This window comes from Macaca fascicularis, chromosome 16 (assembly GCF_037993035.2).
Source record: "Macaca fascicularis isolate 582-1 chromosome 16, T2T-MFA8v1.1".
Lineage (NCBI taxonomy): Eukaryota > Metazoa > Chordata > Mammalia > Primates > Cercopithecidae > Macaca > Macaca fascicularis.
The window spans coordinates 14,569,181-14,589,063 of record NC_088390.1 but is presented as its reverse complement, the minus strand read 5'-3'; the positions used below and the strand labels follow the sequence as shown (position 1 = coordinate 14,589,063).

Sequence of the window (19,883 nt, the reverse complement as noted above, 5' to 3'; positions counted from 1 at the left end):
GCTGAGGCAGAGAATTGCTTGAACCCGGGAGGTGGAGACTGCAGTGAGCCAAGATCGCGCCACTGCACTCCAGCCTGGGTGACAGAGCGAGACTCCACCTCAAAACAAACAAACAAACAAAAACAAACAAACAAAAAAAACAGACAATGACTTATTGCCATGTTTTTATATTTTATAGAGAAGTTTGGCTCATTCCTAGAGATTTTAAAAGACGTTCCTTGACCAACTGAAATTTACTCCAAATAGAAATTTACAATGCATTTCCTATATTAGAAAGTGTACAGAATTTTGTAATGTGGATAGGTCTAAGTCAAAATGCTCGTCGTTAAAACACCCATGAGAAATGTGATCAAAATTAATATCTATTTTTTATTAAGGGAATGTCCATCATAAGTCACCAGTCAAAATATTCTTTTTTTGGTGAAACATACATTGTACTAACATTACATGACAATTCTAAAGCAACAGTCAGTACATTAAACAAGAAAAAGTAACAAGAAAACAAGTCTTATTAGTGGATGCTAAGCACCTAGAAAAATCAAAGAGTAAACTAAAATTTATTAAAACTAGTTAGAAGTCAGTAAAACGGGCAATGGTAAAAGTGATAAACAAAATTTAACAATTTTATCACATTTCAACAATAACTAATTAGAAAATAGATTTTTAAAATCTTTGTTTAATGAAAATATTAAATATCTACAAGTAAGTTTTTTAAATGCCGTGGCCATAGTTTTTATTGAGATACGTTTAAAATGGAAATAAATATAGAAACATGCCATGTAGCCAAAAGTAAGTCTCACTGTTTTAATGATATCAGCCCTCATCAAGTAATAGTGAATCTCACTGAAATCTCACTGGATTATTTTGAAAATTGACGAAATGATTCTGATGTACATTTGGAAAACTGTGAGACTAGCTGAGACATTTTACTTTACAGGGTAGGAAAAGAAGTTTACAAATCACATACAACAATGTTCTAAGGCTCTAGCATTTAAAATGGAGTGTTACTAGCTGCAAAATAGATAAGCATTAATAGAACAGAAGTACCAAATATGAACCCAATTTAAGATTTAGAATGCAAATTCGTAAATCCATGGGGAAAATAAGAATTGTTTAATAAATGAAGTGAGAAAAAACTTTCTAAAAATTTAGAAAATAATAAAGTTAAAGCCCTACCCCATACTCATACCCAAAATAAAATCCGATCGGCTTAATTATTCAAAGGTACAACTGAGGAAAAATAATAAAAGAAGAAAACATGTGTTACTATATAATCTTGACCTGGAGATGTCTGTTCTTGGAGTAAGTAAAGTGTCTATGTGACTATATGAAATTTAAAAAGAAAATGTCTTCATGTCCTAAAACACCATAAATAAGATTGCAGGGCAAATAACATTGTTTGGGAGAAAAAAAAATAACTGCAATACATATGCCTGACAAAAGCCTAATGTTTTCAAATTGTAAAACATCTTAAAAATAAATTTAAAAACCAAAACATTCCAGTGGAAATTAGGCAAAACATAAGAAAAGATATTTCACATACACCACTCCCTCATACTTCTAGCCTTTAAGCAAGCAACTATTCAACTCATTACTAATCAGAAATGTGTATCAAAACAACAATGAGACATCATTTTTAGCCTTTCAAATTGTTAATGATTAAAAAGAAAGACCCAGTGTTGACAAGAGAGTAATGGGAATTATATTCCTTTCTAGTCCATTGAGTACAAATTGTTACATATCTTAAGTGTGTAACAAAAACCTTTTAAAAATATTCGAATCTTACAAGCACTGCTTTACTTTTAGAATTCTAAAGAAATAAGAGATGAGCACATGCGCTCATGGTAATTAGAGCAATGCTGGGAACATAATAGTCAATAAATATTTCTTAAATAAAAGAAGGAGTGAATAGTGTGAGTGAATACATACGGGGTGATCAGCCCCGGGTGGTTGTTGACAACACTAAACACAGACTAAGAAAGATGGGATGATAACAGTATATTTGTATCATCTAAGACAACAAAACTCTTTTAGATGCTATTTTAGAATAATATTTAATGACATGAAAGGATGTTTAAGAAATATTAGTGTGTTTTCCAACACACTATCTAACACCTTATCTAGTTTCATCTGAATAGATAGGAAAGAGATAGATGGATAAAAAAGACATAGAGGAGGAAAGGAAAGGAAAGGAAATAAGGGAGGGGAAGGGAAAGGAGGGAAGGGGAGAGAAGGGAAGGGAAATGGGTAAAGAGAAGGGAAGGGAAGGAATGGGAGGGATTTTGTGCACAGTTAGAAATATTGAGAGTTGGTCATAGCTGAATTTTAATCAAAATCGCATTTTTAAAATTTGTAGATCTAAAAACACAGTTTTATATTAAGAATTTCAGCATAGAGATCATATTTTGTTTATCCAGTATTTCATAACATTTTAAGTAACTACTTACTCAGTTTTTCATTAGTTAAAACTTAAATTTGGCCGGCGCAGTGGCTCACGCCTGTAATCTCAGCACTTTGAGAGGCTGAGATGGGTGGATCACGAGGTCAGGAAATCGAGACCATCCTGGCTAACACGGTGAAACCCCGTCTCTACTAAAAATACAAAAAAAAATTAGCTGGGCGTGGTGGCGGGCACCTGTAGTCCCACCTACTCGGGAGACTGAGGCAGGAGAATGGTGTGAACCCGGGAGGCAGAGCTTGCAGTGAGCCTAGATCGCACCACTGCACTCACGCCTGGGCGACAGAGTGAGACTCCGTCTCAAAAAAAGAAGAACAAAACAAAACAAAAACTAAAATTTGGTGAATACTTTCCTAGCTAATGGTATTTATAAGCTTGCATTTTCTCAAATATTTCAAATTACAATACTAATTTTAGTGTACCTGATTCCTTCAAACACTTCAAACCTTTGGGAAACCAAACTTTTTATCTTAGAGCCCCTTAAGCCTAAAAATCCAAAATGATAAATTTAATATATCAAATTATCAAACATCTAAAATCAAAGCATGCATGAAGAACGGCAATGATTATTAAAGTTCATGCTACACTTGACTTTAAATTTTGATACAAAATTTGGTAACTTGCCTGAGTTATCACATCAAGCAAGCTGAGATTGTGGATTTGGGTTAGGGGTTAAAGATCTGGGAATGGGCACAGTCTCAAGATACCTCCTGAGACATAAGCTTCAATACTAAACTGAACCCCATTCTGCAAGTAGAGAGATGCCTGCCATGTCAAAGACGATTTTACTCCACATCTTTCATCTTAGACTCCCCCAGCCACATAGGTTTCCACCTTTCCGAGGCAGTCTTTCCCTGGAAGACCTCTCCCTCAAATTAGAAGGCACTTCGCAGACCTTTGAATTTAATAGGTTTCTCCTGGCACTCAAGACCCTCCCATTTCCAATTTCAGGATCTCGTATACCTTTCACACTCCAGTTGTCCAACTCTTGAGTCTTTCCAAGGTAAAAATGTTTAAACCCTCAGACCAATTACCAATTGGGTAATTACTATGGAATTTCCCATGTCAAGGCCTTGATTGTATTCATTAGATTCTTAGATCAGCGATTGAACATATTTTAAATGAATATTTATGTAGTTTTATTGTTTGAAAGACATTATTTTCTGTAAACATTATTGGAAAAATTACACATGGCATACCTTATATAATCCACTCTCTTGAGCATCCTGAAGTTCTCCCACTTCCCACAGACCTAACTGATGTCTATTAACCACAGTTATTGCCTTCTTTGCGATCTTCCAATTGTTACAACTTGGCCAGGAGATGGGTGTAGGGGGAGCTGTAGCTGGTGCCTTTGTCCTTTCTGCTCTGTGCCATACACCCTTGATGTTCAGGCCCACCCTGATTTTCTCTGCACCAAAACGTGGGATCAATTACTCTCCAAGGAGGCTTGGTTGCTGTTCCTGAGCTTTCGTATTAAAGCCAGACACTGGGTCCCAGCATATGTGTATGATCTTCCCACATGGCGAGTGGGGTAACAAACCGCTCCTAGGCATCCTTTATGATTGAGAGAAAAGATACATCTCTTCTCAAAGGGCATGAATTCACATTGATGTCCCACTATAATTAATTTCACAATGTTCTAATTTAATCTTGTTTTCCCATACTTTTTTTTTTCTACTTTCCTCCATTTCTACCAACTAGCTTCTCTACAATCACTGTATCAAAATTAAATATAACTTGTGTTGAAGTTGTAACATCATTTACATTTTTGCAACCTTAATTCTCTTTAAAAAATACTTGGAGATGGTTAAATTTGTAACCCCTCACCTAGTTTAAAAATATACGCCACTTTTTCATAATCCTTTTAGGAAATATCATTTATTCGATGATATTAAATTTCATTTAATATCATTCTGTAATTCACATGGTTGACAGAAAAAGAGCAACAAAACACCCCCACAGAAAGAGCAATTCATAAGATAAAAGCAGAAATTAATAAAATAGAAAGAAAAAATAGAACAGCAGCTTAATAAAACTAAAGTCTGGTTATTTGAAAAGATCAACAAAATAGATAAAACTTTAAGAAGTATAATTAAGGATAAACAGAGAAAAACCAACTAACATTGTAATGAGTAAGGAGATATATCTGTAGGTGAGATTTTTGAAAAATTTTAAATGATAGTTTCAGTTCATGGTGAAGGGCACAGACTGAACCAAAATGCTTGGGTTCGTATCTTGGCTCTGTTTTCCTGTAGGGCATAAATCACACTTTTTACATAATTGCAAGTTGTCTCTTAATGAAAAGAAAGTTTGCACACATGGCACTTCACTCCATTTGCTTGCTTTTCTACAAAAGGGGTCTAGCTGTAAGATGGTGTTATAATTTATGCCTCCTTCAGAAGGCCAGGCTTCTCCCCCTTGAAGAGGATATCATGGCCAGGCGGTACGGCAGAAGAATGTAAATCGTTCTTTCTTAGCGTCTGAGGGTCAAATTGGTCCTGATTCTCCAAAATACATTTTAGGGGCATTTTTGCCTTGCAGGGAACGTATCCTTAACAAGTTACCTAATCTCTCTTTGCCCATTACCTTTTATAAGAAAAAGGGCAGATATTGTAATACTTACTTCATGGAACTGTAGCAAGAATTAAATGAGTTAATTTATGCAAAGCTTGTAAAGCAGTGTCTACCATATATTGAGCATTCAAACTGCTCCTTTCCCAACCATCCTCATACCTTATACAAAGGTAGCTCCAAGTGGACCATACCGCTAAATGTAAAATACAAAACTTTCAAAAGAAATAAGTGGGAGATCTTTGTGACCTGGGATTAGGCAGAGGGTTCTTCGACAAAACACTGAAAGCATCATTCTGAAAAGGAAATCCACAAATCAAACATCATCAAAATGTAAAACTCTTGTTCTGTGTTTTGTTAAGAATATTTTTTTGTTAAGAATATTAATTTTGTTAAGAATATTAAAAGATAAACTATAGACAGAAAAAGATATTTTCGAAGCACATATTCAACAAAGGACTTGTATCCAAGATGTATAAAGAATTATTTCAAGACTCAACAGTAAGAAAATAACCTAATTAAAAAATGGGCAAGAGACATTTCACCAGAAATGATGTATAGAAGATAATTAAGCTCATGAGGCCAGGCATGGTGGCTCATGCCTGTAATCCCAGCACTTTGGGAGGCCAAGGCAGGCGGATCACGAGGTCAGAAGATCGAGACCATCCTGGCTAACACGGTAAAACCCTGTGTCTACTAAAAAAAAAAAATACAAAAAATTAGCTGAGCGTGATGGCATGCACCTGTAGTTCCAGCTACTCGGGAGGCTGAGGCAGGAGAATCACTTGAACCTGGGAGGCGGAGCATGCAGTGAGCTGAGATCATGCCACTACACTCCAGCCTGGGTGACAGAGCGAGACCCTGCCTCAAAAAAAAAAAATAAAATAAAAATAAAAAATAATTAAGCACATGAAAAAGTGTTCAACACCATTAGCCATTACAGAAATGCAATTTAAAGCTACAATGTGATGCCATCTCATGCCTACTAGACTGACTCAAGCCAAAACCACTGACAATGCCAAGTGCTGGTGAGAAAGCAGAGTGACTGGAACCCTCATACATTGCTAGTGGAAATGCAAAATGTTATGGCCACTATGGAAAATGGTTTAGCAGTTTCTTGGGAAGTTAAGCACACACTTCCCATGTGACCCAGAAACTCTGCTTTCAGGGATTTACCACAGAGCTAGAGAAATGAAAATGGAGATGCCCACAAAAACCTATATGAATGTTTACAGAAGCTGTATTCATAATTGCTGAATACTGGAAACAACCAAGTTGATTTTTAATGAATAGGTACACTGTGGTGTATGCATATGTAGAATACGATTTACCAATAAACAGAAACAAACAATTGACACACTCAACAATTTTGATGAACCTCAAAGGCACTATGCTAAGTGAAAGAAGCCAGTTTCAAGTGGTTATGTCTTGTATAAGTCCATTTATAGGATGGACCAGTGTTTGCTATAGTTTAGGATAAGGGAGAGTATCATTACAAAGGGATAGCATGAGGGAATATTTTGGAACGATGTCATTGCTCTGTACCTTGATTGTGGAGGGACTTACACAAACTGTATATATATAAAAAGTCGGCAGGTTCCAAGATGGCCAAATAGGAACAACTCCGGTCTGCAGCTCCCAGCGTGATCAACGCAGAAGATGGCCGATTTCTGCATTTCCAACTGAGGCACCTGGTTCATCTCATTGGCACTGGTTGGACAGTGGATGCAGCCCATGGAGAGCAAGCCAAAGCAGGGCAGGGTATCGCCTCACCCGGGAAGCACAAGGGGTTGGAGATTTCCCTTTCCTAGCCAAGGGAAGCTGTGACAGACTGTACCAGGAAAATCTGGACACTGCCACCTAAATACTGTGCTTTTCCAACAGTCTTAGCAAAGGGCACACCAGGAGATTATATCCCGTGCCTGGCTCAGTGAGTCCCAAGCCCACGGAGCCTTGCTCCCTGCTAGCCCAGCAGTCGGAGATGGAACTGTGAGGTGGCAAGCCTGGCTGGGGGAGGGGCGTCCGCCATTGCTGAGGCTTCAGTAGGTAAACAAAGCAGCCAGTAAGCTCCAACTGGGTGGAGCCCACCGCAACTCAGCAAGACCCACCTGCCTCTGTAGACTCCACCTCTGGGGGCAGGGCGTAGCTGAACAAAAGGTGGCAGAAACTTCTGCAGACTTAAAAGTCCCTGTCTGACGGCTCTGAAGAGAGCAGTGGTTCTTCCAGCACAGAGTATGAGCTCTGAGAACAAACAGACTGCCTCCTCAAGTGGTCTCTGACCCCCACGTAGCCCAACTTGGAGACACCTCACAGTAGGAGCCAACTGACACTCCATACAGACAGGTGCCCCTCTGAGATGAAGCTGCCAGACAAAGGATCAGGCCATATTGCTGTTCTGCAATATTTGCTGTTCTGCAGCCTCCTCTAGTGATATCCAGGCAAACAGGGTCTGGAGTGGACCTCCAGCAAACTCCAACAGACCTGCAGCTGAGGGACCTGACTGTTAGAAGGAAAACTAACAAACAGAAAGGAATAGCATCAACATCAACAAAAGGACATCCACACCAAAACCCCATCTGTGGGTCACCATCATCAAAGAGCAAAGGTAGATAAAACCACAAAGATGGGAGAAATCAGAACAGAAAAGCTGAAAATTCTAAAAACCAGAGTGCCCCTTCTCCTCCAAAGGATCGCAGTTCCTCGTCAGCAACAGAACAAAGCTGGACTGAGAATGACTTTGACGAGTTGACAGAAGTAGGCTTCAGAAAGTCGGTAATAACAAATTTCTCCGAGCTAAAGAAGGATGTTCAAACCCATCTCAAGGAATCTAAAAACCTTGAAAAAAGATTAGATGAGTGGCTAATTAAACAGTGTAGAGAAGACCTTAAATGACCTGATGGAGCTGAAAACAATGGCACGAGAACTACGTGATGCATGCACAAGCTTCAGTAGCCGATTCGATCAAGTGGAAGAAAGGGTATCAGTGATTGAAATTCAAATTAATGAAATGAAGTGAGAAGAGAAGTTTAGAGGAAAAACAGTAAAAAGAAACGAAAAAACCTCCAAGAAATATGGGACTATGTGAAAAGACCAAATCTACATTTGATTGGTGTACCTGAAAGTGATGAGGAGAATGGAACCAAGCTGGAAAACACTCTTCAGGATATTATCCAGGAGACCTTCCCCAACCTAACAAGGCAGGCCAACATTCAAATTCAGGAAATACAGAGAACACCACAAAGATACTCCTCAAGAAGAGAAACTCCAAGACACATAATTGTCAGATTCTCCAAGGTTGACATGAAGGAAAAAATGTTAAGGGCAGCCAGAGAGAAAGGTTGGGTTATGCACAAAGTGAAGCCCATCAGATTAACAGCAGATCTGTCGGCAGAAACTCTGCAAGCCAGAAGAGAGTGGGGGCCAATATTCACCATTCTTAAAGAAAAGAGTTTTCAACCCAGAATTTCATATCCAGCCAAACTAAACTTCATAAGTGAAGGAGAAATAAAATCCTTCACAGATAAGCAAATGCTGAGAGATTTTGTCACCACCAGGCCTGCCTTACAAAAGCTCCTGAAGGAAGCACTAAACATGGAAAGGAAAAACCAGTACCAATCACTGCAAAAACATGCTAAATTGTAAAGATCATCAGTGCTAGGAAGAAACTGCATCAACTAACGGGCAAAATAAGCAGCTAACATCATAATGACAGGATCAAATTCACACATAAAAATACTAACTTTAAATGTAAATGGGCTAAATGCCCCAATTAAAGACACAGACTGGCAAATTCGATAAAGAGTCAAGACCCATCAGTGTGCTGTATTCAGGAGACCCATCTCACATGCAAAGACACACAAAGGCTCAAAATAAAGGGATGGAGGAAGATCTACCAAGGAAATGGAAAGCAAAAAAAATAAAATAAAATAAAAGGCAGGAGTTGCAATCCTAGTCTCTGATAAAACAGACTTTAAACCGACAAAGATCAAAAGAGACAAAGAAGGTCATCACATAATGGTAAAGGGATCAATTCAATAAAAAGAGTTAACTATCCTAAATATATATGCACCCAACACAAGAGCACCCAGATTCATAAAGCAGGTCCTTAGAGACCTACAAAGAGACTTAGACTCCCACACAATAATAATGGGAGACTTTAACGCCCCACTGTCAATATTAGACAGATCAATGAGACAGAAGGTTAACAAGGATATCCAGGACTTGAACTCACCTCTGCACCAAGCAGACCTAATAGACATCTACAGAACTCTCCACCACAAATCAACAGAATATACATTCTTCTCAGCACTACATCGCACTTATTCCAAAATTGACCACATAATTGGAAGTAAAGCACTCTTCAGCAAATGTAAAAGAACAGAAATCACAACAAGCTGTCTCTCAGACCACAGTGCAATCAAATTAGAACTCAGGACTAAGAAACTCAATCAAAACCGCTCAACTACATGGAAACTGAACAACCTGCTCCTGAATGACTACTGAGTAAATAATAAAATGAAGGCAGAAATAAAGATGTTCTTTGAAACCAATGAGAACAAAGGCACAACATACCAGAATCTCTGGGGCACATTTAAAGCAGTGTGTAGAGGGAAATTTATAGCACTAAATGCCCACAAGAGAAAGCAGGAAGATCTAAAATCAACACCCTAACATCGCAATTAAAAGAACTAGAGAAGCAACAGCAAACAAATTCAAATGCCAGCAGAAGGCAAGAAATAACTAAGATCAGAGCAGAACTGAAGTAGATAGAGACACAAAAAACCCTTCAAAAAATCAATGAATTCAGGAGCTGGTTTTTTGAAAAGATCAACAAAATAGATGGACTGCTAGCAAGACTAATAAAGAAGAAAAGAGAGAAGAATCAAATGGACACAATAAAAAATAATAAAGGGGAAATCACCACCAATCCCACAGAAATACAAACTACCATCAGAGAATACTATAAACACCTCTACACAAATAAACTAGAAAATCTAGATGAAATGGATAAATTCCTGGACACATACACCCTCCCAAGACTAAACCAGGAAGAAGTTGAATAGACCAATAACAGGCTCTGAAATTGAGGCAATAATTAATAGCCTACCAACTAAAAAAAGTCCAGGACCAGACAGATTCACAGCTGAATTCTACCAGAGGTACAAAGAGGAGCTGGTACCATTCCTTCAGAAACTATCCCAATCAATACAAAAGAGGGAATCCTCCCTAACTCATTTTATGAGGCCAGCATCATCCTGAATACCAAAGCCTGGTAGAGACACAACAAGAAAAGAGAATTTTAGACCAATATCCCTGATGAACATCGATGTGAAAATCCTCAATAAAATACTGGCAAACCGAATCCAGCAGCACATCAAAAAGCTTATCCACCAAGATCAAGTTGGCTTCATCCCAGGGATGCAAGGCTGGTTCAACATACACAAATCAATAAACGTAATCTATCACATAAACAGAACCAAAGACAAAAACCACATGATTATCTCAATAGATGCAGAAAAGGCCTTCGACAAAATTCAACAGCCCTTCATGCTAAAATCTCTCAATAAATTAGGTACTGATGGAACATATCGCAACATAATAAGAGCTAGTTATGACAAGCCCACAGCCAGTATCATACTGAATGGGCAAAAACTGGAAGCATTCCTTTGAAAACTGGCACAAGACAGGGATGCCCTCTTTGACCAATCTTACTCAACATAGTGTTGGAAGTTCTGGCCAGGGCAATCAGGCAAGAGAAAGTAATAAAAGGTATTCAATTAGGAAAAGAGGAAGTTAAATTGTCCCTGTTTGCAGATGATATGATTGTATATTTAGAAAGCCCCATTGTCTCAGCCCAAAACCTCCTTAAGCTGATAAGCAACTTCAGCAAAGTCTCAGGATACAAAATCAATGTGCAAAAATCACAAGCATTCTTATACACCAGTAACAGACAAACAGAGAGCCAAATCATAAGTGAACTCCCATTCACAATTGCTACAAAGAGAATTAAATACCTAGGAATAAAACTTACAAGGGATGTGAAGGATCTCTTCAAGGAGAACTATGAACCACTGCTCAATGAAATCAGAGTGGACACAAACAAATGGAAGAACATGCCATGCTCACAGATAGGAAGAATCAATATCGTGAAAATGGCCATACTGCCCAAAGTAATTTATAGATTCAATGCCATCCCCATCAAGCTACCAATGACTTTCTTCACAGGATTGGAAAAAAATTACTTTAAAGTTGATATGGAACCAAAAAAGAGCCCGCATTGCCAAGACAATCCTAAACAAAAAGAACAAAGCTGGAGGCATCACGCTACCTGACTTCAAACTATACTACAAGGCTGCAATAACTAAAACAGCACATTACTGGTACCAAAACAGAGATCTAGACCAATGGAACAGAACAGAGGCCTCAGAAATAACACCACACATCTACAACCATCTGAGCTTTGACAAACCTGACAAAAGCAAGCAATGGGGAAAGGATTCCCTATTTGATAAATGGTGCTGGGAAAACTGGCTAGCCATATGTAGAAAGCTGAAACGGGATCCCTTCCTTACACCTCAGACAAAAATTAATTCAAGATGGGTGAAAGACTTAAATGTTAGAGCTAAAACCATAAAAACCCTAGAAGAAAACATAGGCAATACCTTTCAGCCCATAGGCATGGGCAAGGACTTCATGACTAAAACACCAAAAGCAATGGCAACAAAAGCCAAAATAGACAAATGGGATCCAATTAAACTAAAGAGCTTCTACACAGCAAAAGAAACTGCCATCAGAGTGAACAGGCAACCTACAGAATGGGAGAAAATTTTTGCAGTCTATCCATCTGACAAAGGGCTAATATCCAGAATCTCCAAAGAACTTACACAAATTTACAAGAAAAAAATCAAACAACCCATCAAAAAGTGGACAAAGGATATGAACAGATACTTCTCAATAGAAGACATTTCATGTGTCTGTTCATCCAACAGACACATGAGAAAATGCTCATCATCACTGGTTATCAGAGAAATGCAAACCAAAACTACAGTGAGATACCATCTCACATCAGTTAGAATGGTGATCATTAAAAAGTCAGGAAACAACAGGTGCTGGAGAGGATGTGGAGAAATAGGAACACTTTTACACTGTTGGTGGGACTGTAAACTAGTTCAACCATTAGGGAAGACAGTGTGGCAATTCCTCAAGGATCTAGAAGTAGAAATACCATTTGACCCAGCGATCCCATTACTGGGTATATACCCAAAGGATTATAAATCATGCTACTATAAAAACAAATGCACATGTATGTTTATTGTGGCACTATTCACAATAGCAAAGACTTGGAACCAACCCAAATGCCCATCAATGATAGACTGGATTAAGAAAATGTGGCACATATACACCATGGTATACTACGCAGCCATAAAAAAGGATGAGTTCATGTCCTTTGTAGGGACATGGATGAAGCTGGAAACCATCATTCTAAGCAAGCTATCACAAGGACAAAAAATCAAACACCACGTGTTCTCACTCACAGCTGGGAATTGAACAATGAGAACACTTGGACACAGGGCAGGGAACATCACACACTGGGTCTGTCATGGGGTGGGGCGATGGGGGAGGGATAGCATTAGGAGAAATACCTAATGTAAATGACGAGTTAATGGGTGCAGCAAACCAACACAGCACATGTATACATATGTAACAAACCTGCACGTTGTACACATGTACCCTAGAACTAAAGTATAATAAAAAAAATAAAAATAATAATAATAAAATCAACTTTACTACATAAGTTAATTTAAAAGTAAAATTGAGAAATGGGTGGGGAGTGGAGACCAGACTCAAATGGTCCTGGCAAACATTCAAAGAATAGAACATTCTCTAGTTTCATAACCTTTTATACAATGTATACAATGCAGAGGGGAAATGTAAAGACTTCCAACTAATTCTACGATGTGAATCTAACTCTTATACGAAACCCTAAAAAGATAGTAGAAAAAGAAGAGAACAATGAGCCCATATTATTATTGAATACAGATACAAAATTTATAGTTAAATGACTAGGCCACTGAATCTAATAGGGTATTCAAAATATAACACACCAAAAATCATTTGAGTTTATTCCAAAAATGTAATAATGTTTCATAATAGAAAAAAATCTATTCACAATACTATTAATAGATTGAAGGATAGAATCATGATTATTTCAAAGGATGTCAAAACATATTTAATAGAATTAGACATTTTAACTTGTTCGGGAAAACTTACCAGAAACCTACAGGAAACACCAAATTATAACTATAACTGATAGTGTTCCACATTTAGTGCAGGTCCCAGACAGTGAAATTAGGTTATAAATATGTTTAGGTAAATAAAGTTGCCTTTAATATCCAAGAAACACAACTGAGAAACTATTACGTTATAAAAGGTCAACTGTGGCAGCGGCTGGCCATATGCTTCCTTTTTGGGCACACACCTATACTACATTTAAGCAGAGCATATTTCTGAGGCAGTGAAATGGAGGGAAAATGATACAAGCATCTTCTAAGCTTTGCTCATAAAACCACTTCTTTAATCTTCCAACCCCTTTCTCACGCACCTCATTTGTGGCCAGATGCCAAGGATCCAGGGGAAGACGCCAAGGTCTTAAAAGAATGGCAGAGATACTAAGGGGAAGGATCCTGGATCCCTGAGTGACTGTGTGAAACCGAGACCACACCCCCATCACCACAGGCCAGTGGTGGTCTGAATATGAGTGCAAAATGAACCTTTATTTTATTAAATCACTGAGGTTTTGGAGTGTTTGTTACAGCAGTTGGCCTACTCTGACTCATAAATCAACAAAATAACTCAATATAAGATTAACAAACAAATGTTAACAGTTTTCCTATGTACTAGTAGTAACCATTTTAAATATGAGATGGATAAGACGATCATGTTACAAGGCTCCCTACAAATACACACACACACACACACACACACACACACGCACACACCCCAAAAGTATTGTGTAGTTAAGATTAAATTTAAAAAGAAATGTGTGGCCAGGTACGGTGGCTCACGCCTGTAATCCCATCACTTTGGGAGGCCAAGGAGGGCTGATCACTAGGTCAAGAGTCAGAGACCAGCCTAGCCAATATGGTGACACCCTATCTGTACTAAAAATACAAAAATTAGCCTTGTGTGGTGGCGCACCCTTTAGTCCCAGCTACCCAGGAGGCTGGGAATTGCTAGAACCCTGGAGGTGGAGGTTGCAGTGAGCCAAGATTGTGCCACTGCACTCCAGCCTGGGTAGCAGAGTGAGATTCCGTCTCAAAAAAAAAAAAACAGAAAGAAAGAAAGAGAGAGAGAGAGAAAGAAAGAGAAAGAAAGAAAGAAAGAAAGAGAGAGAGAGAGAAAGAAAAGAAAGAAAGAAAGAAAGAAAGAAAGAAAGAAAGAAAGAAAGAAAGAAAGAAAGAAAGAAAGAAAGAAAGAAAGAAAGAAAGAAAGGAAGGAAGGAAGGAAGGAAGGCAGGCAGGCAGGCAGGCAGGCAAGAAAGAAAGAAAGAAAGAAAGAAAGAAAGAAAGAAAGAAAGAAAGAAAGAAAGAAAGAAAGAAAGAAAGAAAGAAAGAGAAAGAAAGGAAGGAAGGAAGGTACATAATTTATATGAAGACAACTGTAAATTTTGGGGAAAGACATCATGTAAGAACTGAATAGATAGGTATCTGATGGACCTCAGCGGGAAGCTGGGATATTTCTACTCCGTTTGGAAGGAATCTCTGTTTTTCCTTACAGAACCCTAAAAGTGGTAGGTGAACTGATCACTTTCAGCTTTAATACCCTGCCCTCTTTTGTACTGCATTGCTGATCTCATTGGTTTCGTGGGGATGCCAGAGATTACTTTGTACTGTGAGAGGACTTGCCCTTGCTGTGTGTAATGGCTGGCAGTCACAGGTAAGAGCTACAGTGTCAGAGGTGGCTAATGACAGCTATTTGAAGTAAAAGGTTTTTATTATGGAGGCTACCCGTTTCTTCATACATTTGGATAAGAAATGCGTGGTTTAGGCCCTAAAAACTGCATGCTTTAATTGCCCTATTCATTAAAGGGCTCCACCTTAAAACCAGTAATCTAATTAAGAAACAACCTAAATTTAAAAGCAGACACTTTTCTGGCAATCTTCTTTTCAGATAATGGTGTTTAGGTCAAAGTTCTGTGCCTTTGAGATATGAATTTTCTACCTTGTTTTACCTAAAAGTCATGTCTTTAGAAGTGATTGACAGTCTAAAGGAAGGAGAGAAACTATTTGAACACTGACAAATAAATAATCTTTTAAATCTATAAAATCTGTTTCTACATTTATGTCTGTAGGTCTTTATGTTTATATATGTCATGATATATCACTACCAAAATATATAAAGAGTTCTAGTTAATTGGCCTAAAGGAAAGTGAGCTCTTACATCAAATATTTCACAGAATAAACACCAACTCAAATGCCTTTTTAAGTTCACTTGACTTTAGTAATTGTTGGTAAATAAAACCAAACCAGTTTCAAAATTCTTTTCAGTAATTAAAAATCTTAAAGTCATGTTATGTTAAGTAATTCTAAGTTTTTCACTGAAAATAAGGGTTTCTAAGAGTTACAGTAGTAGTTAATATATGTAATTAAAACTACTAGATATACGGGAGGCTGAGGCAGGAGAATTGCTTGAACCCGGGAGGCGGAGGTTGTGGTGAGCTGAGATCGCACCATTGCACTCCAGCCTGGGCAATAAGAGCAAAACTCCATCTCAAGACAAAAACAAAAACACAAACAAAACAAAAAACAAACAAACATTTGGCTGGGCACAGTGACTCACGCTTGTAATCCCAGGACTTTGGGAGGCCGACACAGGCAGATCACGAGGTCAGGAGATTGAGACCATCCTGGTTAACATGGTGAAACCCCATCTCTACTAAAAAAAAGAAATACAAAAAAATTAGCCGGGTGTGGTGGTGGGCACCTGTAGTCCCAGCTACTTGGGAGGCTGAGCCAGGAGAACGGCATGAACCCGGGAGGCAGAGCTTACAGTGAGCCGAGATCACGCCACTGCACTCCAGCCTGGGCAACAGAGTGAGACTCCATCTCAAAAAACAGAAAACAAAAAACAAAAAAAACAAAAAGCAAACAAACCAACAAACAACAACAACAACAACAAAACACCAAAACTACTAGATGTAAGAGAAACAATTTTATATACAAAGTGTATAAAGAAAGATGTGTTTTGGTAAATAAGTTTATTTTAAAAAAGGAAGGCATAGTTTTTGCTTTAAGAAATTTTTGCCTAGGCCAGGTGTGGTGGCTCATGCCTGTAATCCCCAGCACTTTGGGAGGCTGAGGTGGGAAGATCACCTGAGGTTGGGAGTTCGAGACCGGCCTGACCAACATGGAAAACCCCGTCTCTACTAAAAACACAAAATTAGCCAGGCGTGGTGGTGCATGCCTGTAATCCCTGCTACTCAGGAGGCTGAGGCAGGAGAATCGCTTGAACCTGGGAGGCGAAGGTTGCAGTGAGCCGAGATCACACCATTCCACTCCAGCCTGGGCAAAAGAGCCAAACTGTGTCTTCAAAAAAATTTTTTAAAAGAAATTTTGCCTAATTTAGAGGGTATTTAAAGGTTGTTTCAAAGTGAGAGAGAAAAATGATATAGATAAAACTAAATGGATAGAAAGAGAAAGAATAGAAAGGTGTGGAAGGGATCTTTCATTCCTGGGTGGCCACATGGTCACCCATGGTATGGAGCTCCAGCTTTGCTGTGCTCAGTTTCTAAAAGAAAATGTGAATAGTGAAATTTAGAGATGGCTCCAACTCCCAGAAAGTTGGTTTACTGGATGCATACTGAAATGCAAACTAATAAGGAAAAAGCAAAATAGGCAACCCCTTGGTTATTATTATCTATAATAGCTAAAATTAAACTAAAAGAAAGTGCTGGGTTGGGCCATGAGGCTGGACCAAGCTCAGGTGTGGATCTGTCTGAATTCAGGTTATAACTGCCCAACAGATTCTTCCTGCCAGCCGCACAAATAAAGACCATAGCATTGCAGTGCGGAAAGAGTTTAATTGATGCAGGGCTGGCCATGCAATGCAGGAAACAGAGTTATCATTCAACTCAATCTCGTTGAAGGCTCCTAGGTTAGAGATTTTCCAAAGGCAGTTTGGGGAAAGGGGTGGGAGTGAGTAGGAGATGGTTGCTTACTGCTCATTGGTTGAGATGGAGATGGAATCATAGGTGGTTGAAGCTGTCTTCTTGAGCTGAGTTGTTCCTTGGTGGAACCACAGGAGGAGTTTGGCAGGTCCAGGCGGAGCCATCAGGTCCAAATGGAGCCATGGGTGTCAGATATGCAAAAAACCTGAAAAGATATTTCAAAATGCCAATCCAAAATAGTGATGTTATCTGCAGGAGTAATATGGAAGTTGCCTATCTTGTGACGAGTCTACACCTTAGCACAATTCAGGCTCCTCTCTCCCGCTAGCCTGGTGGTCTCTCATTAGCTTTACAAAGGGAGTTGAGTTTCAGGGAAGGGCTATTATTATTGAAACTTCCTAAATGTCTTCTAAAGTTAGCTTGGCCTAAGCCCAGGAATAATTAAGGCAGCTTAAAAGTTAAAGGCAAAAAGGGGGGTTGGCTAGATCAGATCTCCTCCACTCCCATAATTTTCTCACTGATAAAAGTTTTGCAAAGGTGGTTTGAAGGTCATTAACCTCAAAGCTACCTACAAAAGGGAAAATGATTTCAGGGCAACAGAAATTACCTGAGACCTGTGGTTAACAAAAAGGAAGTCAATGTGGGGTAAGGGCAAAACCAAATAACTATTGAAACCAGAGGGTATAATGTGATGGAACTGTTGCATTTTATAGAATAGTACCATCAGCTCCCTGAGGAACGTTTACCAAAACGGATTATGAGAGTAACGAATTTAGGGGTAGTATCTTTAGTTTTAATTGTGGTAGAGTGGAGAAACGTGTTTGGGTTGATGCAGGACCCACAGCTCACTATTGAACAATTACAGATGGCTATAAACAGCCAGCCTGGATAGACTGGACAAAAGCCACTGTCAGGTCTGTCTACCCCGAGAAGGAGCACTGTTCATCTCCACCTATAAATGGTAGAGGACCCCATATGAAGCAACTGATATGCTTCATATGCAAGTCATATTGGACTGGCTTTATAATGATAGGGATATTCACTCACTGAAAATGCCCATTGCCCAGATCACGATAAAAGGTGTGGTTAAGAGGGCACCCTTAACCACATGTTCCCCCTGCAGGATCTTAACAATTGAGAAGCTTTAGCTTACAGATGTCAATAAAAACATAAGGTTAATTAACAAGAGAGGAGTCACGGGACTCCTCCCAGCAGGGTAGAAATCTTTAGAGGATTATTAAGAATAAAATGAAATAAATAAAACTTGATGGGGTTTAAACAGAAGTTTAACAGAACACTATTGAATGTCTGGTGAACCAAAGGGAGCCCCTGCTGCTCCCCCAACATTAAAAGAGACCCAAATCAACTTCCTGTGCTTAACTCAAATTGGAGAAATTTTTAAAAAATAAAAAGGCAAAATTACAATGAGAAAGCTGACATTGTCTGGGGCAATGTTGAGACACATTAATCAAGTTAAAGACTGACAAAAGGGCCTGGGTCCTTTGGCTAAACCCTTTGCTGGGATCCCAAATTATTTTTCACAAGAAAGAGTGAAATGGACTGGAGGTGAAAAAGAAAAGTTCCTGGAACCAGAACATTATGTAAAGTAGTTGTGTCTCCTTCACCTAAATGTTTTATGAAAATAAATATTATGTTTGACTTGGGAACACTTCCCCTACCGAGTACTGCACAACAGAAGGCATATGTAACCTTGCTCTTCAAAAAGTACTAAATGGGAACCAGTAAAATTGCCTGAGCTCATAGAGTGTAGAGTAGAAGCTGGAATACTAGTAAGTACAAATTTTCTATTCCATAGCCCTTGTGGAGCATTTCCTGGGGGTTATGGGGTGATGTCAGAGAAATACTAATAGGTATAGCAATACCCCAAATAGTTCCATGATAAAAGGGAAATGGTTCATATAGGATCTTGCTATCGGGGAATGTTAAGAGGAGCAGGGAGCCTCTTTCTCCCCAGGGCTGACTCTGGAACTATGTGAGGGGCTGCTGGATTCTATGGTGCCCAATAAACAGCTCTCACCTTGCTGAAAAAGAGCTGCTTGGTTTGTGGATGGCAGCTCCAAGGTGAAAGGACAAAATATGCTGTTTGGGAGGCTTGCTACTCTGACTGAAGAATCATCAAGGAAACCCTTTTTCTTTTGAGCTATTTATAGCTTACAAAGTATACTTTTTTTTTTTTTTTTAAGCAAAATTTACCTTTCTTTGTACCTGATTTCTCCAAAATTTGGAAACTATTTTTGTGCATTCTTTTTTTATGGCAATATGGTTATCGTCCAGTAAGAATCTGATTTCTTTTGTATCAAGACACAGTTGGAGACACTGGTTATTTTACCAAGGCTTTGACTGGAAATGCATATTTTCTGCTATGACAACACTGTCTTGAGGAATGGAAGTTGACTTTATACACTAAATGAAAAGCCTCTAGGACAAACCAACTTGGTACCTTGTCTAAATGGGTCCCTTACAAGGTTCATGTAGTAAGTAAAGAATGTCACTTTGTGACAGGCCCAGAAACCCCAAGATATTAACATTTTGGGACCTCAACAAGAGAGAAATTTGTGCAGGTATTACAAGTAGAGTATTTTGGTGAATCCTTGGCTTGGATTCTGGCCTTGAGGCTTTTAAGAAGTCTAATCTGAAATTGCTTACAAAAAAATGTTCCAGCAA

The 19,883-nt window shown here is 38.7% G+C and overlaps 1 long non-coding RNA gene across 1 annotated transcript in view; it reads right to left on the bottom strand.

Moving 5' to 3' along the window:
• The window catches only part of LOC135967951 (uncharacterized), a 59,994-nt gene extending 42,501 nt beyond the window's left edge, over positions 1–17,493 (bottom strand). Inside the window, exons 1-2 of the long non-coding RNA XR_010582295.1 lie at positions 17,250–17,493; positions 15,872–15,967 (exon numbers count right to left, since the gene is read on the bottom strand). This is a non-coding gene — a long non-coding RNA (uncharacterized lncRNA). The remainder of the gene's footprint in view (positions 1–15,871; positions 15,968–17,249) is intronic.
• Positions 17,494–19,883: the final 2,390 nt, after the last annotated feature.